Raw genomic sequence first — 23,762 nt, 5'->3', positions numbered from 1 at the left:
AAGCTCCATTGTGAACGAAGATTATATTGTTGCCATAAGAGAAGTTGTATGTCCTCCAAGGAATGAATTTATGGGCAGTTCAATTAGTATTGAAATCCCAGTTCCAGTGTGACTCGTATCAATTAAAGTTGTGTCCTACTCTACTTTTTAGTTTAATTAACAAAACAATGAATGCCTGCAGGCAGCTGATGTTTCATAGATATTTTGTAGCATCGAATTATTTAAAGGCAGTCTCTCAAAACCTCTGAATTTTGTAAGGAAAACTCTGTAAATTTGTAGTTCCCACCCAGTATAAATGATACGAGGATAAACGACAAAAGTGTATACACACAAAGAAATGACAATAAAATGATCCAAATTAAATTTGTGAAAATACATTTAATGATCATTTTAATGTGTCTTGGATTGTAGAGAGTCATCATGCATTTATCATTGATAAAGAGAGGGATAATTCGAAAAAATAATTAATAAAAAAAAAATGATGATAAAAGGCTATAATTTGATGACTCAGGGAATTTTTCATCAATGGAGTTGTGCCATAGATGGGATTGACATGTATCTTTTATCTATATAATCATGAATCCATTGACTTTATATAAATGAGTACTCATTACTCATCATTCTGATTGATATATCCAAATGCTACTGTAAGTGGGATAATCATGTTATTCAGTTAAGATAGTATAAAGTACGAGTCAATAAAATTTCAAATGTTTTTGCCCTTGGAGGAGATGATGTTTCCTTATTACTTTTACTTTGAGGTACATGAAACTATTCTATAAAAAACAAAATATATGGCTTTGTGGCCAACCGAGTGTTTCTTAAATATAATATTTCTGTACAATATTAACATTATTTATGTAATATTATTAGTGCTTTTTTGCTTTGGCTTCCATGGAACCTATTTCCGCTATATCTCTCGAAGAAAAAAAAATGTTTGTTTTTTTTTCAGTTGTAGGACTGTTTGTTACAAAATTCATAAAAATTGACATACAACTGTTATAAAATTTTCATTTATTTATGTTTTCTACGAAGATACTTCAAGTCCAAATAATTTGAACATCTTTAGAAAAGTTAAAAATACAACTGTCTCCTCTGTATTAAAGGCCATGAGATCTTTGGTTCGTTTATGTATCAGTAGTATTTTGCCACGACAGAACAGCATGGTAATCCTGATAAGTTGAAGAATCTTGTAGAGGAGAGAAACTACAATCAGCTGTGAGAAACGAGTAGTTCGAGAAGGAAATAAACAAGTACTTTAGTAAGAATTACTCCGTTGTCGATCCTCATTTCTACTCTGAGTCCAACTAGGTCTTACAATTATAACTCCTCAAAAAATCATCAGGGTTACGCCCTGTCTTTATGAGCACACACGAATGTTCAATCTGGGTCTGAATATAACTGAATTGAACTAAAAATATATAAATTGACCTTCAACATAATATATAATCTAAAATATTTTTTGAGCATCTTAATATCTTCAAAATAATTTACATTTTTATTCAAAAATCCGAAACGGCAGCCCGGTACCTTTAGTATTTCTAGTAATTTTTGCACCAAAATGGCTCTCTCTAGTAATGAGTAAAATTAGTGAAAGGAGTTGTAAAAATTCTTTAATCTTTTAATTTAATTTGCAGGACGACAATCTGTCATAGAAAAAATTTAAGTTTACATAATTTAATAGAGGCCTAAATGTGAATATTTTTTATAAAGGCTCACTAGGCGCATATTATTAAGCTGCGCTTTCTTTCTAAGCTTGTGTGTATTTGTATATGAAGTCTTTGATGAACTTAAATTTTAAGACTTAGTGATTTAGATTTTAAAATCTGGAGAAAAGAAAATTTGAGCTCCTTCTCCAATTAATTTTTCCTTCATCGCCATGATGGGCTGATTTTAGATATAGTTGAAGATTATACAATCCGCCGGTATGCAAAAAAAAAATTAAAAAAAAATGACATGGTGACCCTGAGAATTAAAAAAAGTGCTTGGGAGAAGAGTAGCTTAGCTCTCATTATTTTTATGTTAGATCAGCTGATAGTATCTGTTAGAGAATAAAATAAACATAAATAACACTCCACATATTGCAAGGACATAGACAAAAACTACTCCAACGTCAATCCTTAATTATATTCTTGTCATGCAAGGACTTACATTTATAACTCTGTAACAAATCCTCAGTGTTACTCTTCGTTATTCATGAGCACACGTACTTGTGATTACTTTATGTTTATAGTTTTCCTCCTCAAGAATGAAAAAATAATCTTAACAGCTATGGAAAATAACTAAACCCACCTGCTCAGATTGGCAACTACAAGAAATACTTGCATCCGTCTTAGCTCATATTTTCTATAACCAACACTATAGATACACATTTGTTGGAATGTTGTCGCGTTTTATATGAAAAATTTTGGTTCTCTAGATATTTACAATCTTGGAAGAATTGATTTATTTTACACTTATATAACTATGACTCCAATGCCCCTCCCTAAAACTGGATCTCTGTGACGTATGGGAAAATGTATTACTAGTGATGAATATTGTATGAATCTTGAGCTAGTTAAAAAAAGAAATCGAGAAGGACAAATATGTAAGCTCTTTAGTAGTCCTTGATCAATACATTGAATAATGAAATAAATAAATATTTGTATCTGAATTTTTAAACAGGGAGTGTGCTAAAAGTCTTACATTAGAATAATTTGGATTTAAAAAAATAATGTAAATATTGTTAAACAATATAAATATAACTGACTATAACTTTCCTTATAAATCTTTTAAATTCACTTTACCATATATTAAATGTTATAGCAGTATTTTTTTATTAAAAAATATAGATGTCATCAACATGCGTAGTTCCATTTTGTAAAATTGGAAAATATGTTAAAGGGTATAAAGAAGCTCCTTTTCATAGATTTCATAGCAAAATTGGAGAGCTTTTAGAAAAATGGAAATATATCATACCTCAAATTAGATGCTTATTAATTATAGTATGATACTTCTCTTAATTTTGTAATAAATAGAATTACACACAAATATAGAATCGAATTGTATTTAAAAAAAAACTAAATTTACTTGAAATAACCTCATAAAGAAAAGTTACATAGAAACATATTTTGTCCCTTCATTTCAAAGACGAAGAATTTTGTACTTAAGATATCTTACAAATCTATGAAATACCATTTGCTCAAGGAAGATGAAGTTCTGCCATTAAACCTTTATAATAATTTCATGATTGAGCAGAAAACCAGAAGAACATCTAAATTTGTATTGTTTTAAAGGATAATATTAAAAATTCCATTCTAAAAAAAATACATTTGTAAATTTCTGCATGCGAGAATCTTTATGCTTTTTAGTGAGAAAAAATTGAATTGAACTTTTTTTCTTCTTCATCCTGCTCCAATCTCCCTCAGTGGATTTTAAATAGTGGACATTGTTCTATATTATTTCTCTAAAATCCCAGTTTAAAACGAAATATCTCCCGCTCTTTTAATTGCCTCGGGTAACTCTAGATTAAAAGAAGGTACTACACTTTTATTAATTGGTTATCCAAGTGCAATTAACTCATTAGTTTCTTCGGTAGCATGTAAATTTTACCATTCCTTCTCCAGCTAATCCATCCAACACATGCCAATCTTTTAATATGTCTCTGATGATTGTCTTCTTTTCTATAGCTGCCCTTTCTGCAGCTACCAGCTTCTTTCTTCCCCTTCTGTGACTCAAGAGTCCTTCCATTCAGACGCAAATAGGATAGCCGTCATATACAATATCCCCTCCTAAATACAAGTTTCTTCCAAAATGCCTAATGTCATCATCTTTTATTTCGCCAGAATGTATAATATCTTTTAATCCAAAAAGTACACACCCAAAATCACATCCCTATCTAATGTATATCCTCTATGGAACATTTTCGTTTAAAATTCTAAAAATTATTTTCCCAAAGATCTTGGAAATTATTGTTTCAATAGAGTTCAATCCAAATCCCCCCATTCTTTTGGGCACTTCCAGTTTTTGTATATTGTATTTTGGAAATAGTTCTCTTCTTATAGTTTGCAACTTCTTTGCTATATATATAGATATTTGCTGACTTTTCTTAAAATGATCTTGTGTCTAACAGAATCAAAGGCATTGCAGAAATCCATGGCAAGTATTGCCCCACATGTCTTCCTATGTTTAATGTGCTTTATTATTCTTGATGTGTTCAACGTTATATCCGAAATATGTCTTCGTGGCATGAATCCCTTCTGCTCTTCAGGAATAGTTGTAGTTAAAATGGGGATAATCTTTGGATAATTGTTCCAGTTATGATTTTATAAAGAATTTCCAAAAGTGTCATTGGTTTCAAACTTTTTGGATCAGATGCTTTGCGTCCCGGTTTTGGTATAAGAGTGATTATTCCATTTTTTAGAACTGATGGTATGTTTCCCGTCTTCCTTATTCTCTCCGCCAAAAAATATCCTATTTCCACTGTTTCATCAGAGAAAAACTTGAAGAATGCAGCCGTAATTCCAATAATACGTGAGGACTTGCCCTCTTTTAGTTTTTTCTAAATATAAACTTTAAAATCGCAACAGCTACTAAAAACAAATTGTTACTTTCAACGTTATTTTTTTTCATTCTGTGGGATTATCCTGATAAAATATTCCTATAAACTTTTTCGGTATCCTGAATATCAATTTTTATAGGTGGGGTGTTATAGTAGTTTTTTCTTGTTATTTTTAATTCTAGAGACGGTTTTTCCCAAAAAGTTTGAATCTCCACGTATTTCCTTCAAATACTCCAGATAATTTTTAAATGACCGTTTTTTAAATCTGTACAATTTTTTTTTGTGAGACTTGAATCTGTTTGTAGTAATTTCTAGTAGTTTGCAATTGAGCTTCCAAGTTTTTAATGTTTTTATCCCTTTTCAATCGTTCACTCCGAGATACTTCGATTGTAATCTTCTTAATGCCAGTAAATATACTCTTAATATACCTATTAGCATTACTCTCGTAGTTTCTCAGCTTCTCTATTGTTCTATTTAATATTATCAAGGTTCTTTTAAGAAATTTCTTATTATCTATAACCTTCCTCGGTAGAATCCATCTCTTCTTTTGATGACTCAAATTCAATTCCACAGTTAAAACGCTGTAATCGGAGCGACATTTTTTGAATATATCCATCTCTTTTATCTTTTTTGATACGTTATTATCCAAAATAATATGATCTATTGTGCTTGCCTTTTACTTTTGTGGACCACCTTGTCATAAATATATCTCGTATTGATATTTAACTGCTTCTATAATCGTCAAATCTTCCATCAAATCTTTTAGAAAAACCCTAGATTTTATATTATATTCACAATGATAGTTTATAGAATCAGATTCTTTATTAAAAATAAGTTGAGATCATCTGGAAGGACTATTTTTCCCTCAAGCTTACTTAGATGATGGTATATTTCTTCATAACACCCGACCATGTCTTCATTTGGTCCATACACATTTGCTATAATTAATTTCCATTTTTCTAACTTCCCTTCTATGATATCATATGATCCATATAGGCAGCTTTTACCAATTATTCTCTTTGTTTGTATACCAGGCCATTTCCTATTTAACGTTCATGTCCTTCTTTTATTTCCTTGACAATTTATGTAACTAATGAATTCACTTGGGTGACATTTACCACATTCTTCATGTCATTTATACTAACTCTCAGTTATTTTTTGGTCTTGAAGGCAGAATATGTCTTCGTGTCTATTCCTTATATATTCAACATAATCATGGCGCCTTTGAAAGTTCTTGAGAGATCTAACATTTTGTGAAACAAACTAAAATTTGATTTTGTACTAAGGTATTCCAACGGCGGTTTTGTAATCATAAATTTAATATGATTTACTTTTCCCTGATTTCGAATGTTTTAAAATTCATATAACGGACTTATAATATACTTATCATAATAGCAGTTTGTCTTCTTTTAATCTCTTCGTCTCATCCTTTCTAGGACTTTCCAACATTCATTTATGTGAAGCATCCGTTTTGGGGGGTTATTTTGGTACAGTTGGTTTTCTTAAGACTTTCCTCCACTCATCCTTCAGTCTCTGTCCTCCCCTGCCCACATTGTCTTCATCGATTGTCTCACAAGCTTTAGTATCTTCAGCATTGCTGCATTAATTGTTCATATCGTCTTGAATATCCGCTCCTGATACCTTTTTGTTATTTCCTGCTTTATTAATGTACTATCCGAAACTTAGCTCGTTTCTAACAGAAGGGGCTTAACTTATTTCTGTCTCGTCAAGAGTTTACTTACTGTTTTGGATTTCTTCGTGTATCTTTACTACCTCATCATTCTCTTCGACCTCCTCCACTGATAAATTTGACGAAGACAACCGGTTATTCCCACACGGCAAAAGCCACTTTCCTCCATTCATTTTGTACGTCCGTTTTAATTTTTCAAAATATTCTGACGGAGATACTCTAGGCATACCTTTTTTTCTTGCTTAACCAATTTATTTCCAATGGGGATGAACTGTGGAACATCGATCATATTTTTGACTTTCACAACGATATTAATTGAAAAAAACAGTAGGTTCAAAATTAAATTATTGACAATGTTAATGTTTGTAAAATATCAATACGCTTCGTTTAATTGGACTCTATCCCGCTGTTCCAACCGTTTATTATAGGTATCCAGATTTCATAGTAGTTGGACTTTGAATTGACATCTAACTTTGTTGAAATATGGATGAAGCAAAGTCATTGTAAGTTTCTTAATAACTATATGATGTTCGAGCAAACAATTAAACTGAACACAGTTTCCATTATTTTAGATGAAGATTTTAGAAATAATAAATCTGAAATGTAGTCATGATCTTAATACAATACTTCCAATTAAGGAGCTCACAAATACCATAATTTGATAACCTTCAGCATTGGATTTTTTTGTTTTTCCTTAAGCTTTAATTCTGTACTGTTTGAAAAAGTTGAAATATCGAATTAATATCATTCAGAGATGATCTATGTAGACATTCCGGCTGAAAAAAATATATTGATATGAGGTTAATGACGAAAACAGGATGGGATCTACAATTGAAGGAACAACGAAAGGAGTTGCCATAGGAATTTTGCGTTTTAATAGGTTTTGGAGTCAGGGCCAAAGGATGAAAATAAGGTTTGCACTCAACGGAGTAAGGAAAATGACTCAGGATGAGTCATTGACTAACCTATTGCATTTTTGGTGAAGAAAACCGTCCCGGTGGCCCACCGGGAAATCCCTATAACTATATTTAGGAATAGAATATGATATATATCCATACGCTTACTCTGATACATAACTTCCCTCGAAAACTTCAACGTGTTTGATCCTTTTTAAAGATTAGATATAATCAAATATGTTGACGTTGTAGTAAAACTCGTGCACTAATTAACCTTAAATGTATTTAGCTATATGGATTATTATTTTTTTTTTTACTTTTACTTTTCACGAGACACACACATGTGTCATTATTAAAAGTCCTAAGTATCAAAACAACAATATGAATATCCTTTAAATTACTAAGCTTCAGAGGTAGAGTAAGTATTGATCATCCATATAGTATAGTAATTCATGGCTACACTCAGCTCTGCAAAGGAAATGTGGGAGTGAAGGAAATAAACAAGGAAATTGGCAATAATTAATCCAATATCGATCCCCGGATCTACTCTGAGACCAACAAGGACTTACATTTATAATTCTACAACTATTCATCAAGGTTACTTTTTGTATTGTATGAGTACAAACGAATGTTCAATCAAGTTTTGAATATATTTGAGTTTAGCAGAAAAGGAAGTTCATTACTTAGGAGTTAAATAACAATGACAACAGCTAAGTAGAAGAAAAAATCTTTCTTCAGATACTAATTTCATAAAACGGGCCAGATAAAAAAATACACACGATTTACGTCACTATTTATGCGTTTATACCACTGGTTGCTGATACTTACCCTAGTGAATATAAAAAAGAAAGGATCAGCAACTTGTTGTTTATAAACATACAGTGTGCGTTGACAAAATCTGCTGCTTCAAAAAACAACAACTAGAAGCTTATTTTATATTATTTATTGATAAAATAAAAACGAATAGCTTTATTAGGATATAGAGCAGCTATCTATTTAATGTAGCCGCTGTCTGTGGCCCGCTCAATGCGTCTACAAAACCGAGAACAGGCATTTTGGATCTGCACTGCTTCTATCTCACTGAATTTCTCATTGATGCAGGTGATGAGAGACTGCTTGGTGTTATGGGAGGAGCGGTTGGGCATGTTATCCACGTAGGACCAGACAAAGTAGTCCAACGGGTTCAAATCTGGTGATGAGGGAGGCCAAGAGGAGAAGGGTACGAACTCAAAATATTTCTTTTCAGCCATTCATGCGTCCGCTTAGTTTTGTGAGCCGGAGCCGAGTCCTGCTGTCACATCCACGGCTTGTCGCTAACAACAGACTTGCCATGGCTCTCATGGAACGCTGGGGGTCCTCGTTGATGATGTCCCTGACCTTGTTGATGAAGGTGACGTCACGGACAATCCTGGTGCTCTTCTCCTCCTTCTTCTTCCTGTCAACAACGTTCATCAGGTCCAATGACTCCTCCAGCTGCTTCCTGAGACTTCTGACCGTTCTAACTGGCATTGAGAGAAGGTCAGAGATGTCAGCATTACTTAATTTCAGTGATCACTAAGAATAATCTGAATAGCAGCGCACCTACGATCTCTCTCATTGAACATAATGACTTTTCTTGGGCACTTAAAATGATACTATCGCTCCAAATGGCAAACAATAACTGAAGCCTATGCCCCGGGAAAAATTTTAACACCAAAAACAGACCGATCAGACATCAGCTAATGGATTAATGTCGTCTTTAAAATGCGGCAGATTTTGTCCACTCACCCTGTAGTTGCTTTTCCTGACGTCAGAGATAGTTTTGCATCATAATAATAACATTTTTAATTCAATTAACTTGGAGTATGTACAATGTACATACTTAAAAAGTCGAAATACAGATGATATTACTATCATACATATTTATGTGTGTTGTACATTATATATATATTTTTAAAAAGAAAGAAAGTAAAGTCTATTTTTAGTCACAAGGGACTCTTATTTTCTTGTTCATTTCTACATATATACATAAACGTTAGAGAGGGTACAACATTAAACAAATTAAAACTTTACCCCTACTCAGAAGCAGTGCTTCAAGATACTTGAAACTATAAGGTACAAGAAAAAGCGCAATGAATTTCACAAAAGGTTCAATATTCATTATATTATTATTATATGTACGATTATTGAACTATTGTAATTAAAAATAGATTCTGAATAAGTAAATCATTTTTAATTCTTTTCCCACATCCGAGTATTTCAAATTTTGATCGATAAGGATTGATAAAATATGGTTCTTCAACCTTTTTTTTTTTTGAAGAAAGGAAAAATAAAGCTAAATCCTGTACAGGATGGAAAAATATTCTTAAAAGAAAAAAGACTCTGTAAATAATAATTTTGAGTGGATAGGTCATTTATATGCTTCTCGGTGTACAAACAATCAGAAAAAGACAATCTCAATGCAAGGAAAAAAAAGTTGAAATTTTTTTTTGCCTCTTGTAATTTTGAAAACCCCTTGTGACACACATCTGTGGGGGAAAATGTTCCAGAGCATCTTGGAGATTGTGCACTTCAATCAGGAATCTGATATTAAGACTCAATTCAGTACTCTCTACTTGAACTATCTTAGTCTATTATGTAGCTCTATGTTAAAATCATTATTTTGTTTTTAAAATGTTATGACGTCACTTACAGTACTTATTTAAAAAGCACAAAGCTCAAGAGCAAAATTGAAAGTCTAAATGCATCTGTAAAAGTGATTGAAGCACTGCTCTCAAGAGAAGAATACACCAAATAATGGATCTTAAAAAGGATTTAATATTGAGTCTACAAAAACTACTTAAAAAGTTGGTAGGGTAACTACATGTTATGAGAAAAAATCGGAGATATCGATTTGCTGATTTTTCAATATAGAGCAAAACATTAAAAAGCGAGGGCTACCATTAAATTCTATATAAAGTCAAAAATATTTTGCACTGATAAGCCTAACTACGAAGGGAACACAACGGAAGAGTGAGACAAGTAAAAATAAAGGGGTCACCTTAATAAAAGTATACCACCCACACATATTAGGGATTTTACTTGTAAATGTTGATTACACAACTGATATTTATTCATTTATACCTTAGAGCCAACCAACATTAATCATATTAAAAACCTTTCAAAGTACATATATATATAAATATTTAATATTAGGGAAGCGATAGTGATCATATCACTGGATAGAGTTCCTTTCCTTTTACGTATATTAGGTTTTTAAACAGAAAGTCTTGGCTCCTTTAAAGAAATTTTATTTACAAATGAGTGATGTCATGATGCAAATATTTTTGTAGGAATTCTGTTGCCCCAATTAGAATCGGTATCTACATACTTTGGCCGTTAAAATTATATAAAAAAAATTTTCAAAACCTCTGTTACATCTTGGAGGGTTTTATCCATTCCGCAGCCTGAACTATCCTTTTAAATCTTCTGTGTTTTTATATTTTTGCTTCACCTTCTTGTATGTAAGTTCTTTATTTATCATATGCTTCCTATATCCAATTTCTTAGGAATGATACTAAATTAGTTTCTAAGTTATAAAAAAAAATATGGAATTAATTATCGAGGTTTTAATGAATGTTTGTTATGCGTTTTTATTGTTTATCTACTCAAAAGATTAATATAAATAATGAAGATAGTAGGAGAGTGGGAGATCTATTATTATGTATAGAGCAAATTGTCTTATTTGCTTATCTTAATTAATTAATTTAGAAATAATCTATATATTAGCTTAGAATATGAATTCACAGGTAACAAAAAGTATTCAATTTGCTCACCGAGGCTTATACCATCAAATGCAGAGATGAGTAGTTTGTAATAAATAAATAAAAAATACTTTAAAAGGTTAGTAAAGGATAAAGTTTGTTGCGTGTGCTCTTTCTTTTTTTTTTTCTTCATTATTTAATAAAACGTCGTGTTATTCACTTCTCCCTTTAAAGTATGCATTATTGCCTATTTTTAGTGTAAATTGTTTTAAAAATGTATAATAAAATATAATTTATAAATTTATATATAATTACAATATTTTCCTATATGCATGCCATTTGGAATCTAGAAAGTTGTTCTCTTTATAGCAAAAAATTTATTTTCTCCCCCAAAAATCATATAATAGGCAGCTGAGAAAAAGATGATCTTATCCATATGATACTTTTATCTACAAATGACTATATTTTTAAAATAGGATCTTGAGTTATTATTGAAGTAACATTTAAGTTTCCTTGGAAATCGCCCTTGTGCGAGATCTCGAGGAACTGTATTGTAAATTTTGTTTTGCTAAATTATCATGAAATTTAATTGATCTTTTTTTATTTTAAGAATAAAAAATAAATTTTAAGCTAGTCTGACATATATATTCGTAAAAGGTTCAAAATTAATAAATATTTTCTACATTAGAATTAATTTAAAATTTATTTGTAGGCATGTTATAGATGCTTTTTAGTGCATAATCCATTGTGAATGCACATAACACATCATATGTACTGTAAGAAAATCGTTAAAAACTTTATTTCAACTGAATCTTCTATTTGTGTGATTCATCAACACAAAAGCAAGCTAGAATTATTTTTCTTAAAATTGAGTCTTAATTGCTTTTGTATTCTGCAACTAATTAATGAGCGTCTATTTATGCTAATAAAATATTGTGATTAATCCTTTAGAGGGAGGTACCCAATATAAATTTTCCATTCATAATTTTAAAAAAAGAATAAGATAGATTATATTAAAAAAGACCATGGTGTTGGGGTCAAAATTAGTCTCTGCATAGTTAACATTCTGGGATATCTTAAACCATCACATATATTTGTATACATACCCTATAATTAGTTGTAATATGTCTATGAAAATATTGGGATTTTCATTTATAGAATCATATAAAGAAAGCTTACCCCATACAAATAATAATATAACTAAATTTTTAATTTCCCAGGAATTTTTGGAAAGTGTAAAAATCCCGAAAAAATCTCGAAAAGAAACTTTAATTTCCAGAGGTGAAAAAAGTCCACATAATGCAAGTCTAATAAGTCGAGTCTCAAATCATTGCTCGTAAGTCCTAGTTCATAAACATTTTTATCGAGTCCACTTCAAGTCTTTAGATTTAATCGAGTTCAATTCAAATTCTGAATGAAGGGTCCATCTTTGTGTTAAATCTTTTTTTGAGCTCATTAAAATTAGCTATGTAGTCCAAATTGAGTTGTTAGCTTGGATTCTGAGATCAAGTCTACTTTTTAAAAATATGGACTCAAATCCAAAGCGAATAGTAAGTATCGAGTCCAAGTCTTCAAATTGAAAATTAAGTTTGATTTTTTTTGCAATTTTATAAGAGTATACTTCTACTCGTACCTGGGTATATACCCATTAACTTATGTAGGGGTAATTTAGCTATGATATATGTAGCTTAAAAAATGGCTAAAGTATTTTTTTCTTTGTTGACTTACGCATCTATTTTAATTTAACCCTTATTCAAGTGGGGACTGGGAATTAATACTTACTTAAAAAAAAAAGGAGAAATGCATGCTTCCTCATCAGAACCTTCCATTTCACACATTAAAAAGAAAAAAAAACTTTTCGTCTCCCTAACTTTTTCAAAATGAAAATTAAGTCAATCAATCAAAACTTAAAAAATACCTAAAAGGTAGGAATTAGGGATAAGCATAAGGTACTTTTTCTAACCAAATAGGTATGGGTAATTGAGCTTTGGGCTCGGATAGAACCAAGGATTTACCTGGAAATCTTAATAGCTGTGATTAATTTTTAGCCATATTTTCTTAATTACATAGGACCTTCAAAAGTGCTTAAGTAAGTAAGTACAAAAGTAACTCAGTTACTGTTAAAAAAATGAAATGACTTTCGAGTCCGAAATTCATTTGCGAGTCTTTGATTGTGTGATCAAATATAGTTGCAAGTCTTACAAATATGGACTTGAGTCCGAATCGAGTGATGCTCGGTATAGTGGATTTAGTGGTACATTATACTGAGACATTTAACGTGGTTCTATACTTAATTGGTGTTAAAACTTGTAATTGCTCCTAACTGCTTTGTCGGTCCTTATTTATTCTGTCCAGTCAAGGACTTAGAACCAGTCCTTAAATGTCGGTCCTTATAATTTTTCATAAAAATACCAATGATTTATAAACCCAAATTAAATATATAATTAAGATAAATTGTCTATATCTTACAAAAAATTACTAATTATTTTATTATAATGCAATATAAAAATTAAACCCTCAATGACGTCCCAAGATCAATTTTACCTTCTTTAAGAGCCACCAAGTAGGACTAGAATAGATGGGACCGGATTGGGATGTACCGCGGTCATAAATAAGGACCGATACAACACTATTTGTTTTACAATTTTAGGGGCAATCTGCATCTTTAGAGTTATTATGTATATTTATATAAAAACAATTCCAAAATTAAATTTCAAATATTAAATTTTCTGGTAAAAAGCAAAAATTTATTTATTTCTTCATTTTGTTGGGGGCGGGAGCTACAGCTCCTCCAGCCAACACCTTGCGGACACCCCTGCATTTTTTAATAAAAATATTGGTACGCCGATGGTGTTACCCCTATCTTAAAACAAAATTCCCGAAGAGTAGTTATCCACAAGGTGTAGCTAATATACGGGTACTTTTTATTGAAGTTTCGGGCACGAGTCCACGGTTACGTTATACAGATTATGTTATAACTATTTTCACTGATCAAAGTACTCTAGGAATAGAGATAGATTATGTATGAACTGCCTGCAATCAATTAAATACAATTTATGTCTACATATGGTAAACTATAATTTAAACATTTGTTTGAATGCATTTATCATAATTATATCATCACAACACCCACACACACACATAATTAAGTGCATAATTTTGTAAAAAAATAGGTGTATGTACACATCTTGTTTCAAAATTAAGTTACACAAAGTATGCCTCTTTTATTATGAATATTCGCTAGGAAATTAATTTAATATTAAAACTCGTACTGAGATCGATTATTTTGTTCGGGTTGGACTAAATCGATTTTTAAAAGACTGATTAATATCGATATTTCGACTCAAACCCTCACATTATAAGTCCAAGTTGAATTGTTTTCAAATTGCTGCCTGACTTTTTTTTTTTTTTGTCTTAAGTGATTTTATTATGACAGATATTTCAGTTGAGATACAAATTTTGTCTCGGAACTATAAATTCAAAGCAGACACGCTATGCGCTATTCGACAATGGACATTTGCGCTGTTTACTAACTTGTCGTTTGTTTACATACACAATGATAGTGGCTCAACCTTGCGTTTATTAACGTACATTAGTAGTTTGTCAGTGCCTTAAAAAAGGAGAGTTTGGTCATCATGCACGCCATCTAAAGCGACAAGCATGAACTATTCATGTAAAACCTTAAGCTTATATTAATGAATAAGTTAAAACTGAATCAAATACTTAATTATTTACAAAATTAAATATAATCAAAGAAAATAATATACAAATGAATAGAGGATTTACAAATTAAGAAACAATTTGCCTAATTTTTAAACTTTTGATCTCATTACTTGCAACTAAGACATATGAGGCACCTTCAAATTATATAATTTCTTCCCTACAATAAAAGTGTAGCCTACGATTACAATTTTTCTTTCACAATTTTACCCAATTTTCAGGGTGACAAGAAGTAATAAATTCATTGCAAAAATTTGTTAGAATTGACGAATATATCTTATGAATACTATTGTTTATCTTACATATTACTTTGTAGTTTTAAAATATATAGCTAGATTTTTCAAACCATTTTTCAGCTGAGGAGGTGAGAGGCAAGGTTCACTTTCATTCTATGAAATTGTCCAGGCTGAAGGAACTTCTTTGACAATTTTGGATGAAGTTTATATGACTCTTGATATGCAATTAAACATTGAAAAGCTTCAATGTACACAGAATCAGAGGAAAGATTGTATTTCTTTACAAAATGTCCTGGTATTGTTATCGCATGACCTCTAATTAAGTGATTTTGTAGGCTTTTCATAAATGTGGGATATTCACGATGACGCATACTAGTTCATGGGATGAGAGAGGACTAAGAAAAGTGTTAATGATATTACCTTTCTTTAGCACTATTCCGAGCTCCCTCTATATCGCCTGATTTGATGGACCCATATCACTGGTTATCGACCCAGTTTTTAGACTAATGGTTGAATTTGAAGTGATAATTTTCTTAATTATGGAAGTAACTTTCTTCGGGTCGAATGAGTTTCCAGTAAAATGGAATGCTAGGACTTGTTCCCAACTAGTTTGAATACCTTTCAACATGAAGCATAAATCATGAGTTGCGAGGACATCGTTTTCATGAATGGATAAATATCCTTATATTGATTGTCCATCGAATACAAAGGCAGACTTTATGACCATTTTATCGAATGCTAAAGAACAATGGCGTTCATTAGGAGGGAAACTTTGAACTTCACCGTACAATATTAAAAGTCTGTAACTAAATATATTATATATTAAATTTAAAACTACCCTCAACAAAGTAATTACTTCCTCTAAAGTACGGGGATTGAAGTCTCAAAATTTCCAACCTTCTTCTCAATGTTCATAAACTTGGTAGAGGAAATCCTTAACAAAACAGCATCTCGTATCCTGTGGTACTACAAACAATTCCTAGCTTCAATGCTTTTTTTATGGTGTAAGGAGACTAGGCAGCGATATTTTTAGTATTATTCCACAGATAACAGATTTATGATTACAATATACGATTAAATGCCTCATTAATATCGGTAATATGTACATATGTATGTATAGCTTGGAGAAAAAAAAATTGAGTCAATTCCACCGATGTGACATACTCCCCTGTATTAGGCTGGAATTCGTCAGTTTGTATGGAACACTATCGTACATCAGGCTTGAAATCAATAGTTTGAGTAGCTGTCATTTTGGAAACTGGCTCAAATATTAAATATAAATTGCAGTGTTAGTAATCCAAAAATACAAATTAAATTTATATAAAAAATTCATACATTTTATAAGATCAATACAGTACCTGTTGAATTGTCATATGAGTGTTCAAGAAGTATACAACGTCCAAGTTCTGTGTCATTTTCAGATGAAGTATCTCCGACTTGAGGAAAATTTTAAGTGTAAAAATTATAAAAATTTTTATGAGGCTTTATCTGAGCTAAACAGCGATTGATCATGTAACTTCTTGGAATTAAGTGTTTTTCTTGTTTTTGCTTCTTTAGAATAAAAAAATTTGCTGGGGGATTGTGCCAGGTCTTAAATGCCTCCGTTTTCAATTTAGGAATGAAAAATACCTTCCTCTTTGAAGTGAGCAAAACAGAAAAGTTAAAACACTTTCGGTTCATAGTTCTTCCGCCTCAGAACCCGTTATCAAGCTTTATTTTGGTGTAAATCTTTTGGAAAACAAAAAAAGATATATCCGTACCAGGAAAATACTTTTTCCAGCATCCAAAAGTAGGACAAGCTGGCATTTTTACACTGAAAAATTATTCTTATTAATAATAAGCATTGACTTATATTCTTTTAAACTAGGGTTTCATGCAAATGTCTACAGAATCAACGGACGTTTCAGTTGTAGAATGTACAGGCTTTCTTATTCTAAGGCAATGTATTTTGTATATCAATTTGTTAATCGAGATATTGATATTATTTTAGTTCGCTCATGTCTTATTCATTAATTTACAATATACATTCAATTTCGGGGTAAATACGAACAAAATAAGAAATTAACACATTTTCATAATGAATTTTATTTAATTAAATGAATCAGGAAGTTGGTAATACTTGACTAGACTTATTTTTTATTTTTTTATTCTTGTTGTGCGCCACGAAACGCCACGAACAACCTTTTCACCTCAATTTATTAGAAACTCCCCCATTAAGAACCACTGATTTTTAAAGAAATAGGTTGAAAGATGCAATAAAGAAATCTCATTGTGATATAAGATATGGAAAACTATTTCTTAAGGAACTTTTGTCTTTATCCGACTATTTTATTGCTCCTCTCATACCAAAAATTACTGGTGCATATCTAGTTTCTTAAAGACATTCGCTTAGATCCTCTTTTCTTTACTTATACTATCTATATATACATAAGGATTTATAACATTCCAAAGTAAAGCTCTTTAAGTTTAAAATATAAATAATTGCATAGGATTTAGTATATATCATCAAAGCTATAAGTCAAGTGCGGAAACAAAGGAGCACGGGATCTTTCCAAATATAGTCGGACCTGTGACTATATTCTTTGTCCGCTTGGGGCGCTGAGTATACTTGAATATTACTCTATAACTAACTATGCAGCATCCCTGAACTCAACTTATTATAGCAAGAACAATGAAAAACTTATAATATTGTAATAACAAAATATTGCTACTGCAAATAAATTAATTTCATGCTTTTACATTTTAATTCAATATCTTAAAGAAAAGTTGACAAATATTGTGTATTTTTTTCTTCTCTATAACCAATGCTACCAACATTATACAATAATTTTAAATATAATAATATAAAATATTTAATATACATTTTGTGGATTTAGCAATTTTGTTGTCTTTTGTATGGGTATACAATAGAAGTTCTATTTATTCATAAAGATACACTATTTAATGTATGACTAGTTAGGCACTCAGGGGAATCCGCAGGATTTTGTTTTTGGGAGGGCTTGGTTTTTGGAAAAAAAAATTCAAAAATCCACAACTATTCACCAAAATTAATTTTTTGGGGGAAAAAATTGAAAATCCAGTTATTCACACACAAAAAAAATAAATAATAGAACAAGTAGATAATACTTTATCACTTGACAGTTTGAGTGACTTCCAAAACCACTTTGGTAACTTTTTTTAAAGGAAGAAAGAAAACCAATAAATCCCTTTTATTATTATATAAACTGATTTTCTCCTTCTCCCTTTGCTCTTTCATTCTCCTTTAACTGTATTTTTGTTGTTTGTCGAATCTTGGGCTATAGCTCTTCCAATGGATGGGTAAATATGATGTTACATGATTACCAAAAAATTGATTTAGTAAGGTTTCGAAATTCCAAAATTAGTTCTTAGCCCTTCTTTGAAGTGGATCTAAATAAATTATATTTGGCTCATATATGATGGTTCCCTAAATTAATTAAATTTGTTTTTGTTGTGATAATATAAATAAAACTTTAAAAAAAAAATCATATTATGCAAAAGTATACTTTGTATAAATTCCCCTCATTATATGACTAAAAATGTACTACCTTATTAATAAAGTTGTCAAACTCGAATTCGATAATTACAATTCGAATCCTTTAGTAGTGCCAGAGGCGTTTGAAAGGGGTGGGCTGGACGGGATGGAGGTAAATAAGGAGGTTTTGCATTTTACTAGAAAATGTAATATTGGTTTTTTTTTTACATAAAATTATATTTTTCTGAATAGATGTAGATTTTTAAATTTTTTTTATTAAAAGGTTAATTTTTGTGAACAACTGGGGATTTCTGAAAAATTTAATATTTTAAATTAAATTTTTTGTGAACAACATTGGATTTTTGAAATTTTTTCCAACAAATTTTATTTTTTGAGAAAACCTATGAAATTTGATTTTTTTTTTTAATTTAATATTTCAAAATTAATTTTTGAAAGTTTTTTCGAAATATATAATTTTTTGGGAATAGCCAAAACATTTTAATATTTCAAATATAAAAAATATTATTCAAAAAAATATCAAAAATCCATAGTTATTATCAAAAAGTTACATTTTTTGGAAAAGTGGACATTTTTTGAATTCGAGTACAACTTGAATCCAACACTAGCAGACACTAATTAATTATTATTGGTGCAAATGCAAATAATAAGCATTAAAAAAGCAGTTTAGAAATGGGAACATGATAATAATAAGTATAGCTATTAATGCGAACAGTATTACCCGTGCAATTTAAAATTCATTTGCACAACTAAAAAAACAAATAAAATACAAGTGCAAAAGATATAATAAATTCAAATAACTTCAATAATACTATTGAAGGTGTGGATGCTGAATGAAAGGGGAGAAATTATATTGATTCAAGATACATACATATGTGTTTTTTCTTTATATACTTTGGAAATATTCTGGTCACCGTATTAAAATCCTTTCCTTTGCTCAACGTCCTCTAACTTTTGAAAATTACCAATTTAAAAAAAAAAGAAAAAAAAAGTAACTTCTTCCTCGATTATTAAACTCTTCACGATATTACTTTCTTTCTTTTATAATTTTTTCAAGATAACTTAATTTACTCTAAGAAATATTGATGTTATTCTGAGAAAAAAAAGTATAAATCTAAACAACGATCCAAAATCGTTGAAGAGAAAACCAGTACATATAATGTGTTGTGCGCAATATTAATATATTTTCCTTTTTTTTATACTTCAAAACATGAAACATTTTCATTTAATTGAACTGTTGAAGTCTTAAAGTGATAATTAGTTCTTGCTGATTTAAAAAATACAAATGGTAAATTGTATGTCAAATTGAGCTTTGTTTCGAGGTAGTTTAACGACTTTACAGATTGATAATTTATATAACAAGATTTTATACTCAATTATCATCATAATTTATTTGTTTTGTTTTGTGCGATACATAAATTATCTTAAGTTAATTTATCTCATAAAAATAATAATTTCTTCTCTATGAAGCGTTATTGTACAATATACATATTAAAAAATGTTTTTGAGTAATATGTCTGAAATACTGAGGTAGGATAGATTAACATATTTTTTGATTCCGGGTACATCATTTGATGCTCTTCTACGACTAATAATAAGAATTGAAACTGCAATTTGTAAGTTATTATTTAATGAATGCCACTCCTTGTTTTACTTGGTCATTGATAACTTTAAAAGCATGAGTTATTTCGGGATTTCTTATAATCATAGTTACTTGGCCCACTTGGATCCACTTTTAAAAACTGTTCTGGATGTTCCAGCATCTGAATGCTATTTTTTGTCTTGTTTGTACCAAAAAAGTATTTTAATTTTTATAGATAAACTTATCCTTTGAATTTAGGTCTTGTTATTCCTTATTTTTCATTTCAAATAATATTTCCTTTTTGGATGACAAACTGGCTCAACTATAAAATAAAGTGAAAACTACAAGTTCTTCCGATAAATACCATATATGCTTAGAAAGTTTTTGAAAGGTTGTTTTCGAAGTTGGAGTATTGATTTCAGTATAAGTATGTTATGATTTCATCAAATTCAAATAATTAAATAGAGCATTTGAGGCTGTAGGTGCAGAGATCCACGCCTTCAAATATATTCACACGATAAAAATATAAATAAATATTCTCATAACTCTTTAGAAGTTAATTTAAACTACTACTTTAATAACCAAATTTTTAAACTATAGAACTCCTTAGACAACAAAGGAACGTTGTGCATTGAAAAGGGTAACATAAATTTAATTCCAATGTTAGTAGCACTACCAAGAAATATTATTGCGAGTACCAAAAATTCTTTGTGATAATCTTTTTGAAGAATCTGTTGAAGGGGTTCGTTAAAAAAATTGATAATTTCTTGTCGTTAATCTACAATACGACATGTTATTTCAATATGTACTATTCCAGGCCCATATTAGTGTCATTTGAAATTTTTTTTTTTCAACCTCCAGTATGTTTTTCACCAAAAACTTTATATTTCTTTTTTAGTGATATTTAAATATCCCTGAATACTCTTTTTAATTCAAAATCATGATTCAAGAAAAATCACAAAGCCATTTGTGATGAAGGCAATTTATTTCCCAGTGAATTTGGTAACAAATACAACATTAAGATATAACTTACATTGAGATCGTATTGTTTTTTTATAGTGGCGGTCTTTGCACTTAGATATTTAAACTACTTTTGTTGATTAAACTTACCTTCTCCTTTATTAACAAATTAATATTTGTTCTAATTAGCATCCCTGGTAATTAACTTTTAAGGAAACTACAAAGTATTGCGCGGTATTATTTGTTACTAAATATTTATCAATTAATATAATTAATAATTGTAGTACGTGGATAGTTAAATACCGAATTGATTTAAATTCTTGAGAAAAGTACTTAAAGTATTTGAAATTTGAGTCATTTACATCCCAAATGAAGGACCAACACATCCAAAACAAAGAGTCTTTTCTTGCAGGAAGAAAATGGGTAAAATCCAAAAACATTGTGTGCAATACGTTATATTTGTGCTGGTTTTATCTTTAACTTTTTTCCATTGTATTATAATTCACATTATTAATATTTTTTCCTCAAAACAATAGTCATATTTCTGAGAGTAAAATAAGTCATTTTGAAAAAATATATAACAAAAAAAAAAAAAGCTGTATCAGGATTCGTTTTCCCCATGATTAAGAAAGAAGTAACTTTTTTTTTTAAAGTTACAATTTTTAAAACTTTTAGATCGTTGAGATACCTCTGAACACTGTTTAATTTTACTAAAACATTACCAGTCGTATTTTTTTATGAAAATAAATTGATTTTGACCCGGCAACTGGGTCATTTCGACAACATAAAAATCAAGGAACACCCTTACATGTATGTACATGTCTATTCTCCGTGAATAGTACCTTATGTTTATAAACTATAAACACTCTTTCGAACAATGGATAAGCATTTAATTAAAGTGAAGAAAGACGATATAAAAAACAAATGGATTATTTAATGATGAATAATAAATTATAGTTATCACATGAACCTACCTAAAAAAAAACAATTGAAAAAAATCCCCGATAGATATAAATAATTATCTACTTATTATTACAAAATGGGGATTTTATTGATCAAAGCATTAAAAAAAAGGACAAAACAAGGCCCTCCGCAGGATTATTTAAAAAAAATTGTTGGGGGGCTTGGTTTTTGAAATTTTTGGAAAAAAAATCCAAAAATTCACAATTATTAACAAAAAATTTCAAAAATCAAAGTAAATTCAATTTTTTGGAAAAAATAAATTTCAAATATTAAATTTTTGGGAAAAATAAATTTCTTACATAGTAAACGTTGATAAGTTCAACTTGAATTATATCTTATTAAGAACATACCTGAATCATACAGAATTAGTATCGGATTGGTCTAGGACTGATTGCCTAGTCAGTATTTTTTTTTTCATTCTGATCTTTTTTTACCATTCAACAGTCCTATGGAGCGATACTTTGGTCAGTTAGTCCCAAAGTCCCAGATATATTAATAACTATTCTTCATTCATAGCTAGGATTGAATAATATAAAAACGAAGACAATAATAAATAATAGCTAGAACGTATAATAATATGTTCTAGACACACATTTCTTACATTCAACTGCAACTATCTTGTCTCGTGAAAGAGGTTATGTTGAAGAGTTCAAAAGATATAGTATTTATTTTGGTGACTAAATATAAGGTGTGTCAATAAGAAACTTACAACACTGTCTGATCTGGTTGACGTTAGCTGATAACTTTTTTGATGCCGTCACAACAGAGCCAAGTTAAGTGTTAGCTCATATTATTCCAAGAATTTTGTCTTTTTCTAGAGTTACAAGATGTATTTTTGCTGTGACAACCTGTACAAATCCATGAGATGTCCACTATTTTTGTATATTTGAAAATATATGTTTCGACTTATTTTTGAATAAGAAAAACTTTTAATTAATTTTTTTGAAATAATTTTAGTATCATAATCTTCGAAGGGTAAAAATTTACATTAATAATAATAGCAATTGTAATTATCTGATAAGAAAATAAAATACTATATTTTATCGAATTATCGAAGTTTTATCGTATTTTCTCCTTAATTGACTCCTGTGTGACGTCAATAGTACAATTGTAAACAAAAGCAAACAAATCTTTTATCGTCACACCTTGTGTAAGCTTGAGTAATTACGTAGTTTAAGCTGCTGTATTAGCATAAAAGACTGTTAAGAACTAGTCCAAAGACTCACTAATTTTATTAGTGATACCAGAATTTAAGTTTTTTTTAAAACCAATCCAACACTATATACAATGCATTATCATATTGAGGTGATAAACGGCGAGATGACCTTTGCAATGTGTGAAAATCCCTCCTATTAGATTATGAAGAGTTCAACAGTTGATAATAGTACATTGTACTTAATATTATATATAATTATCAAATAATTTAAGGTATTATTTATTTATCTTTTGTAAAAAAAAAAATTAGTGTACTGTGGACTCATTTAATTATCAGCTGAAATTTTATCACTAAACCTCATCAAATATTTTGAGTTTTGTGTCGTCGTTGTCCTCAAAGTGATTTTTAATACATTACTACATTTAACGAGACTCTCTGAAGAGACAGAGTAGACCTATATAAAAGGGTTTTTAATGAAATGTATAATTAATAAGAATATTAATTCATTAGTGCTCACAAAATACAACAAAATTTGCCACAGAAGTACTTTAAAATAGGTAAGTAATACACAAAGCGGTAGTCACGGAAAATATTATTCATTGAATATAAATTAATAAATCCTTCATTTTTCTCTCCTGTCTTAGTAACACATTTCTTTATCTGCTATGAATATAGCTCTATAATTAACTAAGCTGTCTCCATGAGTTCCCCATTTTAATAGTTATATAACTGTTTCATAATATTAGTCACAATACTCATTATATATCACGTTCACTAAATGTTTTT

General features: G+C 29.9%; 1 protein-coding gene across 1 annotated transcript in view; it reads left to right on the top strand.

Annotated features, from left to right (window-relative positions):
- The window catches only part of LOC121114791 (3',5'-cyclic-AMP phosphodiesterase, isoforms N/G), a 308,647-nt gene that overhangs the window by 8,037 nt on the left and 276,848 nt on the right, over positions 1 to 23,762 (top strand). The gene's annotated exons all lie outside the window — the stretch shown is intronic.

This window comes from Lepeophtheirus salmonis, chromosome 3, assembly GCF_016086655.4.
Source record: "Lepeophtheirus salmonis chromosome 3, UVic_Lsal_1.4, whole genome shotgun sequence".
Classification (NCBI taxonomy): Eukaryota; Metazoa; Arthropoda; class Copepoda; order Siphonostomatoida; family Caligidae; genus Lepeophtheirus; species Lepeophtheirus salmonis.
Note: the sequence above shows the minus strand (reverse complement) of the source record. Positions and strands in the feature narration are given on the sequence as shown.